The sequence below is a fragment of the Marmota marmota genome, unplaced genomic scaffold (assembly GCF_001458135.2).
Source record: "Marmota marmota marmota unplaced genomic scaffold, marMar, whole genome shotgun sequence".
NCBI lineage: Eukaryota > Metazoa > Chordata > Mammalia > Rodentia > Sciuridae > Marmota > Marmota marmota.
In genome coordinates, this window is record NW_026000174.1 from 67,619,661 (window position 1) to 67,636,198 (window position 16,538).

At 49.3% G+C, this 16,538-nt stretch overlaps 2 long non-coding RNA genes across 2 annotated transcripts in view; one reads left to right on the forward strand and one right to left on the reverse strand.

The window, feature by feature from the left end:
- LOC125612157 overlaps positions 1 to 16,538 on the reverse strand; it is a 24,043-nt gene that overhangs the window by 2,142 nt on the left and 5,363 nt on the right. Inside the window, exon 2 of the long non-coding RNA XR_007342500.1 lies at positions 8,431 to 8,437. This is a non-coding gene — a long non-coding RNA (uncharacterized LOC125612157). The remainder of the gene's footprint in view (positions 1 to 8,430; positions 8,438 to 16,538) is intronic.
- Positions 10,741 to 15,319, forward strand: LOC125612159. The gene is made up of 2 exons (XR_007342502.1): positions 10,741 to 11,143; positions 15,023 to 15,319. It is a non-coding gene; the product is annotated as an uncharacterized LOC125612159 (long non-coding RNA).

The following is a 16,538-nucleotide window of genomic DNA, read 5'->3' on the forward strand; positions in this document are numbered from 1 at the left end:
ACAAAAAAAAAAAAAAAAATAGGTTGGGGTGTAGCTCAGTGGTAAACTGCTTGCCTAGTCTGGGTTCAATTCCTAGTACTTTGAAAAGAGAGGGAGGGAGGGAGACTGACTCAAATATCCAGAGGCACTGGGGGGAAAAAGTGCTAGAACAACATGACTGAATTCCTTACATACCAACATCAATACGGCTACTTCTCCACCTGGGGAAGTTGCTTCTATCTCATCCTCACACCCAGAGCTGGGTCCCATCAATTGAATCCGAGGTACCTTCCCAAAGGAGTCCAGGGTCATCCTTTGGCCAGCCTGTTGGGACTGGCAGACTGCTTTTGGCCTTTTTCAACTCTACTTATCGAGAAGCATTTAACCCCTTCTCCGAAGCACGTGACCCCTCCGGGATTCTCCCTAACCTAGGCTCGCGGGGGGCCTGCTCCGGGTGGGCAGATGTGGGCGGGCCACGCTTGGGGGCAGCGTGCTGGGCTCTGAGGGGACGCCCTGGCCCCAGCCCTAGGGCCACTCGGCCCGCGGTCCCTCCCTCCCTCCCTCAGTCCCCTTGGTCCCTCACCTTGGTCCCTGGCAGCGTTCACAGCGCAGCCCGCGGAGGCGCCCTGCGCTGGGTCACCCGAGGGCTCCCGCGGGCCTCCAGGGGCAGCACCGGTCCGGTCCGCGGGCTCCGCGGATCCCCACGCCTGCCGCGCCTCCCGCTCCCCGCCCCCGCCAGGAACCCGTGGGGACCCGGCCTCCTGCCGCACCTCCGTCCATAAACGGGGGCAGGCCAGCCTCCCAGTGTGGGCTGGGGCTGGGGTGACGCCAGGGACACCAAGGCCCAGGGGACGCTGACGCCGACGCGGGAGCTTTCCCATCCCCAGCTGCGCTCTCTGGAAGCCAACGGAGGTGGTGGCTCCCAGGAGGAGGCTGGTCCAGCCCTCAAAGCCAGCATCAAGGACAGACAAGGCCTGGCACAGGGAACCAGTGCTTCTGCAGCCTCCAGAGCCCTCGCGCAGTTTCGTGGCCTCTGTCTCTGGGGTTCACCCTAGGACAGGGAAGTGAGGGGTGCGCCCACGAGGAAGGGCATGGGCATCTGTTTCAAGCAAGCAATGGTGGTTGGCATCTGGAGGCAAGGGGAACAGCTGGTATTTCAAACCCACAAACAAAGGACAGGTGGCTGGTTACTGGGAAGGAGGACACAGGAGGAGGAAGGGAAGCCCAGCTCCCAGAGAACATCTCTGTGACCCGACTGAAGTGACCCAGACTCTGGCATCCTGAGTTCCTGTCCTTCTTCCCTCTGACTGGAGTTTTCTTCTCATTCTTCAATTTTCCACTCAAATGTCATCTTCCTTGTCCTTCCGATCAAAAATTCTTCTCCTTTGGATTCCTTTCATTCCATCACCTAAAGTACACCTGCTGCTCATTTACTCGGTTGTTGTCTGGCTCTTCCACTGGAATGTGAGCTCCAGGAAGGCAGAACCCTTCCCTTTTTCCTGCCTTATTTTTACTAGCTGTGCCCTTCAGGCAGGGTGTTTTGTTGAGTGAATGTCCCAGGTCATAGGAAGGGAAGCTACTCAGTTACTAGATTGTTTGCTTGTGTGTTGGTACTGAGGATTGAACCCAGAGGCAATCTACCACTGAGCCACATCCCCAGCCCTTTCTATTTTGAGACAGGGTCTCACTAAATTGCTTAGGCCTTCTTCAAGTTGCTGAGGCTGGCCTTGAACCTTCAATCCTCCTGTCTCAGCCTCCTAAATCACTTGGGATTACAGAGTGATTCAGGATTACAGGCATGTGCCACCAAGCCTGGCATTGACTACTGGTTTTTGTTGTTGTTTTCTGTTTTTTTTTTTTTTTTAAATCCATCTTTACACAAAGCCTTGGAGTCATCTTCTCAGCATAAGGTGAGATTGAAGTAGATAGATAATAATCAGGTGGAGAAGATTTCATACAGTCTTCAAAGATAAAACCAGGGCAAAGGCCAGAATCCTGGATTATTGTCAAAGTTGCATAGCAGTTACAGCTTTGAACTTTCTGTGAGCCCACGCAAAACAAAACAGAGCTAGTTGTGTGATCTTCTTGTCTCTAAGGAAAACACATCCCAGTTCCTCTGGGAAAGTAAGCTTTTTGCTGGAAGCTTTATGTAAGACAGGTCTAGCATAGATCTTCCCAGAGGGACGAGATGGCTGTGAGTTGCTGACAGCACTTTCCTAATCAAGGCCTCCTTCCAGGGCTGGGCTGCGTCTGCAGCCAGCAGGGAGCCAAGGGATGACTCAACCTGCAGGGAAGAAACTTTTGGGGGCTCTAGAGGGACCCTCAGGATGAGGCCTAGAACCCAAGTGGAATGGGTGGATTGATTGAACACCTACCAGAGGGGTATGGCTCCCACTTTTGGGTTCACATGGCTAGTAATTGAATCCCCAACCCACCCCAACCCACCCCCATGGTGCCAGGGATGGAACCCAGGGCTTCCCACATGCTAAGCAAGCACTCTACCCGTGAGCCACACCCCAATCCAGTAATTATATTTTAACCTAGATATCAGTAAAATATTATTTTAAAAAAATGTGGGGGCTGGCAGTGCTGCACACCTATAACCCCAGCGGCTCAGGAGGCTGAGAAAGGAGGATCACAAGTTCAAAGCCAGCCTCAGCAACTGCAAGGCACTAAGTAACTCAGTGAGACCCTGTCTCTAAATCTCTAAATAAAATACAAAATAGGGCTGGGGATGTGGCTCAGTGGTCCAGTGCCGGGAGTTTAATCCCTAGTACAAAAGAAAAAAAAAATGTGGGGGCTGGATGTGGTAGCAAACGCCTGTAATCCCAGTGACTGATTCTAGAGGCTGAGGCAGGAATGCAAATTCTGTTTTTGTTGTTTTATGGTGGTACTGAAGATTGAACCCAGCTCTACCACTAATCTACATCCCAGCTCTTTTTATTTCTTGTTTTGAGACAGGGTCTCACTAAGTTGCTTAGGGCTTAAGTTGTGAAGGCTGGCTTCAAATTTGTGATCCTTCTGCTGGAATTACAGGCTGCACACCCATGCCCAACAGGAGGGTTACAAGTTTAAGCCCAGCCTCAGCAACTTAATGAGATCCTGTCTCAAAAATAAAATAAAAAGGTCTGAGGGTGTGGCTCAGTGATAGAGGACCTCTGGGTTCAATCCCAAGTACCAAATAAATAAATAAATGGGGACTTGAATTGTGTCACTAGTTTATAGAAATTACAGAAACAATGAAAGAGTATGTTACACTATGGGGATATGATCTGCAAAATCCACGTTTGAAATTTATCATAATCAAACCTTTTGTTGGGGAGCACAGGAGATTGAACCCAAGGCTTACTATATAATAAACACTTTAAAACTGAATATACCAGGCTGGGGTTATGACTCAGTGGTAGATCACTTGCCTAGCATGTTTGAGGCCCTGGGTTTGATCCTCAGCACCCCATATAAATAAATAAAATAAAGACATTGTGTCCATCTACAACTAAAAAATAAATAAATAAAAAAACTGTTTTTTAGACCAACATAAAATTTCCTAAATAACAAAATAACCACCATCACAGGTGCCACCATCTCATAAGAAGACTTTACAACATCAAAGAAACACAAAGAGCTTGATCTTTAAACAGGGACAATCTTAAAACCTCGTGTTTGGTTTCTGGGAGAATCACTGACACAGAGGCTGCCCTGGTCTGTGGGCCGTAGCTCCAGGGAGCCTTTCCCCAGCCTCCTTTCTTTGGAGGCTGTCTGGTGGCAGGCCATCTTTGCTGTGACTGGAGCAGGATGGCACTTGCTTCCGTGGGTTGGTTTCTCTCAGAGATTGAAGGTGTTTACCCCATTGGGCCTTCTCTTCTTTACAGGAGGCCCTTGGTGCAGAGTGAACACTGACATCAGTGCCCCACCTCGGAGACCTGGTGACCTCTTATTTATAATGACCTCAGAGACCTCTTATTTTGACAGATGGGAAAACTGAGGCCAAGAGAGGAAGATGTGTGACTTGCTGGAGGTAACAGACTCCATGGCAGAGCCTAGAACAAAACCCAGGGTTTCTAGTTGCTTGTCCAGGGTTCTTTCTACCCAGCATTTTACCTATTAGTCAACCCATGTTGTTTACTTCTTCCATTTCAGCGAGTGCCTGGAAAGATAGTTGCATGGACTTGCTTTCTATCCACCAGGCTTTAAATCTTGACCTTGCAACTCACTGGCTTGGGCAAGTTTACTAACTTCTCTAGGCCTCTGTTTTTCTCATTTGTAGAATGGGTAAGGTATTGTAATGATACTCTCCTTCCAAGGTTGTGGAGCAGATTGAGCTACTGCATGCACAGAGCCTGTTGTGTGGCAAGGACTCTGTGCAGGCACCTGCCCATAGTTTTGCTTTCTATAGGGATGATGAGTTCCACAGATTTGTTATGAAGAGCAGGCAGGCCTTGACTTAGCATCATGGGCTGGGGGTATTGCTCAGTGGTAGAGCACTTGCCTAGCATGCATGAGGGCCTGGGTTCCATCCTTTGCACTGAAAAAATAAAATAGGTCTACTAACTTAGGATCATGGAAGGTCAGAGCTGGAACAGGCCTCCTGAGATATCTAGAGAGGAGTCCTTTTCCAGAAGGAAAATGAGTCCCTGGGGGCTATCTGAACTGCTGACAGTCCCAGGGGCAGTTGGTAGCAAAACAAGAATCGGATTCCTGGGGGTTCTGGGCTTTATTGCACAAGTCATCTGCCACCTCCCCACCTCCACTCCATTCTGCCTTAGGCTAATGTCAGCATTGAGCAGTTAAAGACACATAGCCCATGCCACAGTTTATTTTATAGTCTACAAGCTTGAAGCTTTGCATTTGCAAGCTTGGGCCAGCCAGAGCTCACTAGGCCTAGAAGTTAGTCTGGGAATGAATATCTCACTTGACAGAAAGACACCAAGGCCCTCAGGGGTGCCTTGGTAATAACCAAGGCCCAGCAGAGGCTCTGAAATTCCTTGATTTTTCTGGAAAATGAAAGTTCACCTTCCAAAGAAGCTTAGGCCAGTGGAAAATGGCTAACACCCTCTTCTGTCTTTGGAAAAGTACTTCAGCTACAAAGATCAACTACCAGCTTCCAAGGAGGTCAGGAAGGAAAGTGGTTGCCATGGCAACGTCTTTGGCAGCCTGTTTTCATCTTCCTCAGTTCAAAACAGCTTCCAGCAGGTTCCTGTCATGTGGGAAAGAGCTAAGTCTAACTTCAGCCCAGCAACTACTCTCAGCCAATCTCCTGCCACATGTCAGTGGCGAGAGGAAGGTGGTGGCCAATGAAGAGGCCCGGATCTGTGTCATCACCCCAGCCAGATTGCAGTAACCAGAAGGCTGGCTCATGTGACCGTTTCCATGGTGACCTCCGTTAGCAATCCCAACTGGTCCTGTTTATGAGCTCTGGAAAATTCCACCCAGACTCTGGCCTGATTTTTTTTTTTTTTTAAGCTTCTCTGCTGCCTCCGGTTCCAAGATGGGGATGAAGTCACTGCCAATGTTTAACCCCTTCTGGAGAAATGCCTGGCCCCAGTTAGTTCTGGGGCTCTCAGAGGGGCACATGCCTCTCCTTTGCCTATGGCTGTAGCCAAGTCAATAGCCTATGGCTGTCCTCTGCTGTGGGCTGGGGAGGAAAGATAGCCAGATACACAGTAGGCTACCCACTACTTATGGGGCTCACAGGGCCTGTCACTTGAGCCAGGCTCTGTTCTAAGCTCTGATATCCTCACAGTTCACTCCCATTTCACAGAGGAATAAATGGATTCAGAGAGGGAAGGAGCTAGCCAACCCCCTTTCCTCGCCACCCCCGTACAGGCAGTAAGCGGAGGAACCAGGCTAGGACCTTATGTGGGACTCTTGGGAGCCACTGCCTCCACATGATCCTCCAGGATGCCCAAGGTTAAGTGGGCAAGTGCTGAAGTCAGAGGAGAGTGGTGTTTAGGCCAAGAGGAAGAATGGCAGAAAGAACCCACTTGCTCCAGGACACCTAAGCCCTAAGCCACTAGGCCCGAGCTGAGTCACTAGGCTGGTGGGTGTGGCTGTTGCCGGGGCCTGAGTTCTCTCAGTCAGCCTGCCGAACTGGCCACATTGGGATTCTGGCTGGGGCCAGGGAGGGAGAGCAAACCTGCAAACATCCCTGCCTGACTTCTGCTGGGTACTGTGCTGGCTGGGGAGATACCCAGGACCACCCAGGACCGTGTGGATGACACATTAGCCGGGTGCAGAGCTGCATCATCAAGCTGAGGGCAGGACTATAAGAAGATGGGGACTCTGTTTTCCAGCCTGTTAAGTGACAATGACTAACAGCAATAAAAGTCATGCACCATTGCTCAAGATAACAACAGATGTGTCACCAAGTGAAGGGAAGCATCAGAGTGATGTCATTGGATGAAAATGGTCACAGGATTGATAGTTCTGGGGGAAGGATTCTTGGAGGAGGAAAGGGTCCTTAGGGAAGAGGCAGAGGGACAGCCAGTGTCACAGACCTGTGGTAGCAGATAAGACTGGAGTGGAGGAAACAGGAGGAGGCAAGGCTGAGGGAGGGGGATGGTCCTGCTGAGGGTGGGGCTGCGGGGAAGGGGTGACCCTTCCTGACCTGGGCTGTCTCTAGCCTAGGTCTTCATTGACAACTGGAGCCTCAGCTGAAGTTTTTGCTTATTTAGAATAGTCATGGAAATTTCTGGGTTTTTTCTTTCTTTCTTTCTTTCTTTTTGTCATGGAAATTTCTAAGGGCTCAGTTCTCAGCTCCACCCTCTCCCCAGCCCCCAAGATCTAGAGTTCCTTTACTAGTTTAGGCTGCACGGATGAAGAGGCCCAGGGCAGCCTCAGAGTCATGGTGAAAGCTACAGAAGTTCAGTCTGCAGAGGATAGGTCACAGTTTTGGGCACGTTGGGCATGTGCTGCCATTGGATAGCAGTGCTGTCCCCGCCACTGGCAGGTCTTGGAGCCCAGGATTCCTGCTCCAGAGAGTGGCTGAGGGGAGGAGGGACAGTGTCCACCACTATGTCAGTGTGCTTGAGTCCAAGCAGCTCCTAGTGGGTGGCCTTCCTAAAACAGCTCCTCTGACCAGCTCCATCCTCCCACCTAAATACTGGGCTACATACAGCACTTCTGTGTCCCAGAAATCATTTGGGTGCTCCGTTTTCTTGGGGGTAGTATTTTGCATAACTATATCTAGAAGCTTCCAAGTGGAAGAAGTAATTTTGTGAGGAGAAAGGAGCTGGGGAGGCATCTCCATGGGCTGCTGTTGGGAGTTCCTGACCAGCTGTAGCAGCCAGAAATGTTGGTCTGGAATGAGCTCTGGCCCCAGGCACTGAGGCCTGGTTACCCAACAGCCAAGTGGAAAGCCTGGTGTCCTGCCCTTTTTTCCAGCTTTCCCCCAGTGTCATTGGCTCAGGGTCAAGCCTGAGGCCCCGCATCTCCACTTTCAGGGTCCACAGCAGAACCACTTCCTCCCCCAAGCAGGGCTGCAAACCAGGGCGTCCCCTGGGACCCTCAGGGGAGGGAGGGAGGGAGCCATGATAACAAACACATCATCATCCTGGTAAACAGGCCGCAAGGTGGGTGGTGCCAAGGGATGGCTGGCAGTGCGGGTCAGAGGCCCTTCATGAGCAGCGTCCAGGGCACGGTGTGGGTAATGAGAATGAGTCTGCCACTCCAAGCACTGGGAAGGAATGTTCCAAGCAGATAAGTCATGAAAAGTAAAGATCACAAGCCTGGGAGGAGACAGAAGAGATCAGAGTGGGAACACCGACAGCCTCTGCAGATCTTCCACTCCCTCTTCTTTCTCTGTCCTTCTGTGTCCCCCTCCCTCATCCAGGCCTCCATGGCCTCCAACCTGGGGTGCAGCTATGGACTCCACTGCCCTCCCTTCTGCTCCCTCCCAGTTCTGCCACCTTACAAAGGGCAGCAGACAGTTTTTCCCAAAGTCAGGGCCTCCCTGGAGGCAGAGGTCATCCTTCTGCCCATACAAGAGAGCCATACTCCCAGCCCAGGTGATTCAAGCTCTCCCAGACTCAATCCAGTGCCCTCCTCCTGTTCCCCTGCTTTCTGTAATACCTGCACCCCATTCCTAGCCAAAATAGTACATCCCTTCTTCCTCAGACAATCCTTACAAATTTGGGGGGTGCAAGGCTTCTGCTTATCTATTCTGTCTGGGGTGTTCCCATCCTGGGTCTTCACTAAAACCTGGTAAGTCCTGCTCATCCTTTAAGAACATGGTTTCCATGAACACTTCTGGAATCTTCCAGCCAGAATTTAGTTTCTGCTTCTGGATATTGTTCTTGTTCTGGCACCTCCTCTCCTCACGTGTTTCCCTCTTGGCTAGATCAAACTTAGTCTCAGCTTCCTCAGATAAACTCCCAGGAGAAGGCCCAGAATATGTGGTAGTTGGGTTTGACTATTCTCACTACTAAGTCAAGGGGATGTCAAGGGACAGACAGTTCAGCTATCTATTCTGAGTGTCTAAGAAGCAATGTGGGAATGTGACTTTTTTTGTTGTTGTTTTCAGTACTAGGGATTAAAGGGGTACTTTACCACTGAGCTACATGTCTAGCCCTTTTCTTTTTAAATTTTGTGACAGCATATTCTCAATAAATTGCCTAGGCTGGCCTTGAACTTGCCCTCCTGCCTCAGCTTCCAGAATAACTGGAATTACAGGCCTATACCACTGAACCTGGCTGGGAATGTGACTTTGAATTTCAGATGCATTCATTGTAAATGAGGGTCTAATTAGAATTACAGGATTTCAGGATCAGGAGAAAAATGTCAATCTTTCTTGTCCAGCTTCTTTGCAATGCAGAAAACCCTCAAAACCTATGAAGAAGTTGTCACCTGAAGGAAGGGAACCTGTGACTGGTGAGCTTCAAGGCCTGCTTCACCTCCAGCCCTTAGCAGCTTGGCTCTCACATCAGTCCAGGAGAAAGCCCATCAGGCCACATTTTTCTAGCAGTACTGAGAAACACAAAGATCCCAGCCCCTTGTTCCACAGACTTGCTTCTGCAGTACGTGGGCCACAGTGTCACTGAGGAGGAATGAGCATGCCTCTGTGAGTGTGCGTGTGTGTGCAGAAGGTGTCATGCTTAATAAGCATCATGCAAAGCATTCTGGGCCAACGTAAACATCTGCAGGGACCTTAAGAGGGTGACTGAACACATCAGGTATATAAGAATGTGAATGTGACCCACAAGGAAGCTTCACTGTTCCTCCAGGCTATTCCAGAAGGCCCACTCAGCAGGCCACAGAGGATGAGTAACCAGAGGCCACAACGAGGCAGCAGGTGAGGGCTGACCTCGTGCCTCCCAGAGTGATTCACACCCACAGCAAGGACTGAGCCTTAGCCCTGCACCCTGGGGGTGAAGGCTCAGCTGGAGCTGCATGGACTTCATCCCCACCTGGCCTGTTTGGCCTTGGGAGAGGGAAGTAGGCCCAGCTTCCCATGTGATTCAGCTCAGTGCCATTCACCCCCACTGATGGCCAGGCACATTTATGTCCAGTCTCCATCTGTTCTGTGCCTGCCGAAGCAGACATACTGTCTGTAACCACTCTGCTCTTCACGGACACCCTCCCCCAAACTTCATTAGCAACAGTGACAAACTGCTGAAAACCTCATGGGTACATGTGACTAAATCTCTTTTTCATAAGTGTCTCTGGGCATAACACTTCAGAACAGGGGACAGGCTGTGCTCTTACAGCTCCTTCCCATGTGGCACTACCAGATGCCCTTCACTCCCTGAGCATCTACCAGATGTGCTCATGTGCTCTTTTTAGTATTATGGTTGCATGTTTTGTTTTGTTTTTATATTTATTTTTTTTTAGTTGTATTGTTGTAGATAGACACATGCCTTTATTTTATTCATCTTTATGTGGTGTAGGATCGAACCCCGGGCCTCACACATGCCAGACGAATGCTCTACTGCTGAGCCCCAGCCCCTACTTGTTTGTTTTTAGAGAAAGGTCTCACTCGGTGGCCCAGGCTGGACTTAAAACTCTTGGGCTCCAGGATCTTCCTTGAGCCATCACACCTAGGTTGTATGTGTCTTAAATCCCCAAAGAAAGTTTAATTGTTCCTCAGTAGACACATACTGAACCGCTATTGTGTATCAGGCACTGGTGACACCCAGAGGAATAGCTCTCAGCCTCAGTTTCCCCATCTGTAAGGGGATGACTGCAGCACCTCCTTCTCGGGGTTGTAAGGCCTGAAAGAGCTTAGCACAGTGCTCGCCATTCATTACAGAAATAAAGTTGTGTGCTGTGCAGGGCTCTCACGCAGACACATCAGGGACAGCAGAGGGACCACAGGAAACCAGGCAGACTATGCAGGTGGGGGAGAGGAGGTTAGCTAGAAAGTCTGCACCCAGGACTAGCTGGCTCAAGAGGAGGGGTCTGAGGAAGACAGGGCCCTGGGGAAGGAAAGTCTAGAGACTAGCTGGGTGCAGGGTGCACACCTGTAATCCATCTGGAAGCTGAGGAGGATGGAGAGATCCAGGCCAGCCTTAGCAATTGAGTGAGATCCTGTCACAGATGAAAAATTAAAAAGGGCTGGGGATGTTGCTCAGTGGTAAACTGCCCCTGGGGTTAATCCTCAGCACCAAAAAGAACAAATGGAAACTAGACATGATGGCATGGAGCCACTGAGGGGCCCTGCAGAATTTTCAACAGGCAGCACCATGTGGCTTGGGCTCCTCAGCACCTCTGGGAGCTGTCTTGCTCTTTGTGTCAGTCCTGCCTCCACAGCCCTCAGGGCCACAGCTGGGTTCCGCAGGCAGGCCTCCGGGGAAAGTCCACCACAGGCTGCAGGGCTCAGGGCCAGGGCCATTATGCAGCCAGTAAACTACAGGAGGGAAGGAGAACTCTGAGGTGGGCAGGGAATCACTCTTGACTTTCTCCTTTGTTCCCTTCCCAGAAGAGGACTCTGTCTAACATGGAATCCTTCCTAGAATTTTAGAAAAGGGTAAACTTAGAAGATGTTCCTTCTCACAGGAAGACAGTAAGAGAATCTGCTGTCACCACTTCTGCCCTGGTGACTTCAATGCCTGTGACAACAGTGGCTGGGACTGCCTCTTCCCTCCCCCCTCATTTTGTGGAAGAGCAATGACATAGGCACTTGGAGTTTCTGGAACTAGTTTTCTGGACTGCCTCACTTCCCGGCAAGGTATGATAGACCCAACCTGATCTTTTCTTAAAATTGGGCATCTCGCCACAAAACCATGAAAAGATAATTTCGGCTTTACTATAAATTACTGCAAATTCTGAACCTGCTTGGAATGCTTGCCTGTGCCTTGAACTCACCCATGCCTGGCTCTCTGACCAGATAGCAGCCCTCTCTGAAACTTAGTGACACCTCATAAATATTGACCTTCCCTGGCCAGACAACGACCCTCTCTGAGGCTCTAATGGTCCTCATAAATTCTGATGTTGGGGCCAGCCAAAAAAAAAAAAAAAAGTAAACTACCATTAGTGTGATGCTTGTCAGAGTTCTGTTATCTGTAACCCCCGTTTGTGTAACTTTCTGGGCTATAAAGCTGGACTTCAGAAAAGCTGGGGTGCTGTCTTGTTCCCGCCATTTTGGGAGGGAGAGGCAGCCCGGCCGGTCGAAATAATAAGCTTGCGTTAATTTGATTTTAATTGGAGTCAGTGGTCTTTTCTTGCGTCCTGGTCTAACAGGTCATGGGTGTGTCCAGCGTGTTTCAAAGGTTAATTTTCTCCAAGGTTCCATTTTAGCAGTCCAAAACTCCCCAGGAAACAAAGCTCTCTCTTCTGCAATGCAGAGCTCTGACTGCGTCATCTCTGTGGGTTTTTTCCAGCCGTAGGAGGAGCCCAAGTTTGCTCAGCTGCCTCAGCAGCTCACGTAGTTCCAGAAATTGGCTCTGGGTGGGGGTGAGATGGCGGTGGTGTGGGGGAGGGGGAAGGGAACTGCAAATTCCAAGTCTTCAGCAAGGAAGTTGTTTTTCTTGAGGCTCTCCTTGCTTTTACATAAAGATTACAGGACTGCATTAAAATCAGGACTGGGTCCAATGAGGGTGGACTGGCCCAGACTAGCCTCAGTGAAGGACTGCAGAAGCTTCTGTGAAGAGCAGTCAGAATTAGTGACACCTAAAGCTTGATCCTTGACCTGATGCCAATCCAATAACTAGGACAAAGTTTTGAAAAAAAGGAAAAACAAGTTTTACTGCTTTGCTAGCAAAGGGGAATAACAGAGGACTCCTGTCCCAGAGGCTGGGATTCTCACTGCGGGAGTGGGGGGTGGAGGGAGGAAACAGTGGGCTTTTAAAGAGGGGATACAAAGGCTTCACTCCAGCTGGGCCCAGGGCAGGAGTCATCTGTGAAGTGGCACCCCTTTCTCCACAGAAAAGTCTTACCTGGGCTTCTCCAGAAATCATCATGGCTGATTTTAGGACTGTCAGCAAGAGAGTCTCTGCAAAGGAGTTCAATGTAGAAAACTTCTTATTTTCTGTTGCCCTGCTTTTTACTTGGCCACTGGCCAGGAAGACACCAGCACTCCAGGTGCAGGGCACTTTCATACATTTTTCATAAACGTATCCAGTATAGTAGTTTGTAGAAATGTGCAAACAAGGCCTCTGGCCTTGAGCTGAGCTTCACATTTTTAAGGTAAATTACCAATTGGGCTCCATGGTAACAGCTGGCAGGGGGAGGAAAAAAAGAGAAGAAGCTCTCCCCTTCTCAGGTGTTGTCCTTGAAGGGTTAACTTGCCCAGAACAGTGAAAGAAAAAGCTGCTTCTATGTGAATTTCTGCAGACTGTGAACTTCTGAGCCCCTCCCCTTACCTGCTGGGTATAAAACTCTGAAACTCCCTGAACTTGGGGTTCAGGGGATTGATTCATTATAGCAAAAGCTGTGCCCTCTGAACCTGGCTGCAGCCAAATAAAACTGTTTCCTGCTATCTTCCTTGCCTTGCCTCATTTGTCCCTACAACATCTGTTGCTTGAGGAAAGAACCATTTCTTAGTTGGGATAGGTGCTGGCCCTGAAATTTGGATTCCTTAATTCCTGTGGTTCATGTGCTGAAGGACAGATAACAGCCTAGGACAGAAGAAGGTTCATTTTGCATCCTCCATGGTTAAGGAAGGGGAGAGGGAGAAGAGGAGGCACAAAAAAGTCAGTTTTAAAATAAACCATGATGGGGCTGGGGTTATAGCTCAGTTGGTAAATGCTTGCCTTGCATGTACTAGGCCCTGAATTCAAACCCCAGCACCATAAATAAATAAATAGATAAACTGTGATGAGCTGGGGTTGTTGCTCAGTGGTAGAGCACCACATAAAAATAAATAAAATAAGTATTAAAAAAAAAAAAAAAAAACTCGGGGCTGGGGATGTGGCTCAAGCGGTAGCGCGCTCGCCTGGCATGCGTGCGGCCCGGGTTCGATCCTCAGCACCACATACCAACAAAGATGTTGTATCTGCTGAAAACTAAAAAATAAATATTAAAAAATTAAAAAAAAAAAACTGCAATGGCAGAGCAGGTATTACACAAAAGCATTAGTGGATTCCTGCTATGGATTCCTGCTATATTGCTCACCAGGGAAGGGGTGGGTGGATTCTGGAATTCTCTGGAGGTTTCTGGACTGGTGTGAGTCCAGAGGCTGAGGTAGCATACCTAGAGGCCTGACTCTAAATTTTTGCTGTTTTACTGCTTTTCAGCACCATAGCTCCTTGAAGCCACAGCCAGGAGGCCTAAATTCTTCCACATCTATTCCTGCCCCTTTGTTTATAGAATAAGCATCATTGCTTCTTTGATTTCATACTATCTTTTCACACAGGAGGAAGTTGCCACTCAGAAGTTATTGGGTTTGTGCCCAAGGTCACATGGCTGTTTATCAGTGGAGTGACTGCCAGAATAAGAATCCAAGGCCTCCTATTTTTAGCCTGGGCTGTTGGAGAGGAGCATGAAGTGACTGGCTAAAATGGACTGATCCTCTTACATTGGTGTCCTTAGGCCTAAATGAAGACTAGGTTTGAGACTAAAGCGGAAGATAAATAATAAGATATTAAAGTGCCAGTGGAAAAGCAGCTATAGGACTTTATGAAGTCAAAAGGAACATGGATGCCCAGAGAGAAAAGGTGCCTTAAAAAAACTCAGTGCTTCGTTGAAGGATCCTTAGTTCCAAGAGATGAGCAGAGGGTACACAACATAATCAGATGGTTATTAATCTCCTCACCAAAGCACTTGGCCATTGCAGGCTTTCTTCTTGTTGCTGTTATTATTGCAGTGCTGGGAATCGAACCCAGGGCCTCCCGCCTACTAGGCAAGGGCTCTACCAACAGACTTTGTCCCCAGCCTAGGCTGTCCTGTTTAAAGAAATCTTCCAGAAAAGAAGAACCTTGCTAGACAAAGAGGAGAAGTCAGGATATTCCGGAGATAGCCAGAGTCTGTTTTGTGAAGAAAACAAAACAAAAAAAACTAGGAAGATGAAGGGAGTAAATGTTTGGGTCCAAGCAGTAAAAACGGGGCTACTGTCCATAATGTTCTCTAAAAATGTTATTTTTCACTTATTGATGATTGGGGATTAAGTTGGAATCTTCTCCCTGGCCTTTGCCAAGCCATTTCTTTAGGTACAAGAGCTTTCCAAGCACCAAGCTCCATTTAATCCTCTACTTCTTTCTACAACTCGGGAATCAGCTAACCAATATGTTGCCACTCTTAACAGTATAAGAAAAATTCTGTAATCTGTAAGGGAAATAGAAATGGTAAATTTAAGAATACTGACAATTATTTAAAGTTCCTTGGGGCCTTAACATTCATTTCATGGGTCCAGAGCAGGCCTAGGCCCTCCCCCAGCCATGGAAAAACCGCAATAATTGGGGAGGGAGACAGGAGGTTTGGGGGAGGAATAAAAGCAACAGAAGGTCATAAATGAGGGATTCAAGAACAGCTTCTGCTAGCTAATTGTGTCTAATTTTAAGCAAATCATCAACTCCCCAGGCTTCCAAATCCCTATCTGTAAATTGTGGTGACCTGACTCAGTTTTCTTCCTGCCAGAGATAAAATTCTATTTAAAATTTTCCAATTCCAGAGCAAGCATCAAGACGGTGTCCAAAGGGAAACCAGCTGCATCTCAGTAACATTCCACTCTTAAGCCTTTAGAAAAAGAAGCAAAAAAGATAAATCAGGAACAGCTTTGACAGAGTCAATGGACAAAACCTGCTGAAACTGGCCCTGCTTTAAGGGAGTTGGGAGATGAAAGACGGGGGCTAACACAGGAGCCCCCCTGGCCAGCACCCCATCCCTTCACAACCACTACTGTCATTTACAGGAGCCAAAGGGCTTTTGCTAATAAAAACATTTAAAAATAAAACAAAGTATCAATTCACCCACTTTCTTTGTCATTATTCAGTTGCCATCCCAACCTGTGCAGGGTCACAAGGCTTCCTCTCTTGGAAGCTGATGCCTAAAACAGGGCAGTTTGAGGCTGGGGTGACTCAGGGGTGGAGGGAGGCCCTGGGGTCCATCCCAGCACTCAAGGGAGGCACTTTGCAGGTTCCAGGTAAGATCCTGTTGGTAAGCAAGGGGCGAGAAGGTGGCGTCATCACTGTGTCCTTGGTGCCAAGCTCCAGTCCTATGCCCCGATTGAGTGCTCCATCTTGAGCCACCGGCTTGTTTCTCTTCTAAAAGGCCTGGCAGCAGCTAGGTCAGCCTGAGACCCCCTTCTGGTCAGAACCCGAACTAATTATGATATTGCCAGTTATTGGTGATGAGTGAGTTCTGCTTCCTCACAATGTGAAGTCTGAACCTTAGAGCATCACACGGAGGCAAGGATATGAAGCAGGGTATATTTAAAAAGCACTGGACTCCTAACACAGTCTCCTGCCTGGAGGGAGAAGGGGCCATAGCTGGTACCCTGGTGTGCCAAGAAGGGAGGCTGCCCTCTTTATCTGTCCCAGGGTCCTTTGTCCTCCTGCTCTCCTCCTCTTCTCTCCTCCTTCCTGCGGGTGTGACGAGGCCTAGGAAGTGCTGGTGGGGTGGCCTAAAGGTAGGGGGAAGGGCAAGGTGGACAGCCCTGGACACAGTAACCCACAGCTTCAGGACTCCCTGTAGGGAGGGGCCCTCTTGGGACAGGTGACCTCAGCAACAGGCAGGGGCAGGGTCTGGATCAGGGTGGAGGAAGGGCTCCCAGGAGCCTCCTCAATCCCTCAGGGGACGTTCTCCGACTTCCCCCACTCACTCAAAATTACCCTCCTTGATCCGACCAGACTCAGTTTACCTGTCTATACTGCCTGCCTGCCTGCCTAATTCTGGCTTCAATTACACCTGGTGACCTCCAAAGCGTGTTTCCATAAAGATACAGCATTGGATAATTAGCAGGGATGGTGTGTTCATTTTTAATGACGGGGCAAGACAGGAGGAGGGCAAAATGATACGGAGGGGCAGCGAGAGGCTCCTCCGGGGCAAGACCAGAGGCCACGTGCGGGACCCCCAAAACCTGGCGACCGGAAAGACTAGGCTCGTTCTAGCTGCGCCCTGCCCCCACCCGGGTACGACTGCAGTGCTGGGGGTGGGGCACGCCTGCGCACTGAGGCGCTGCGTCAACC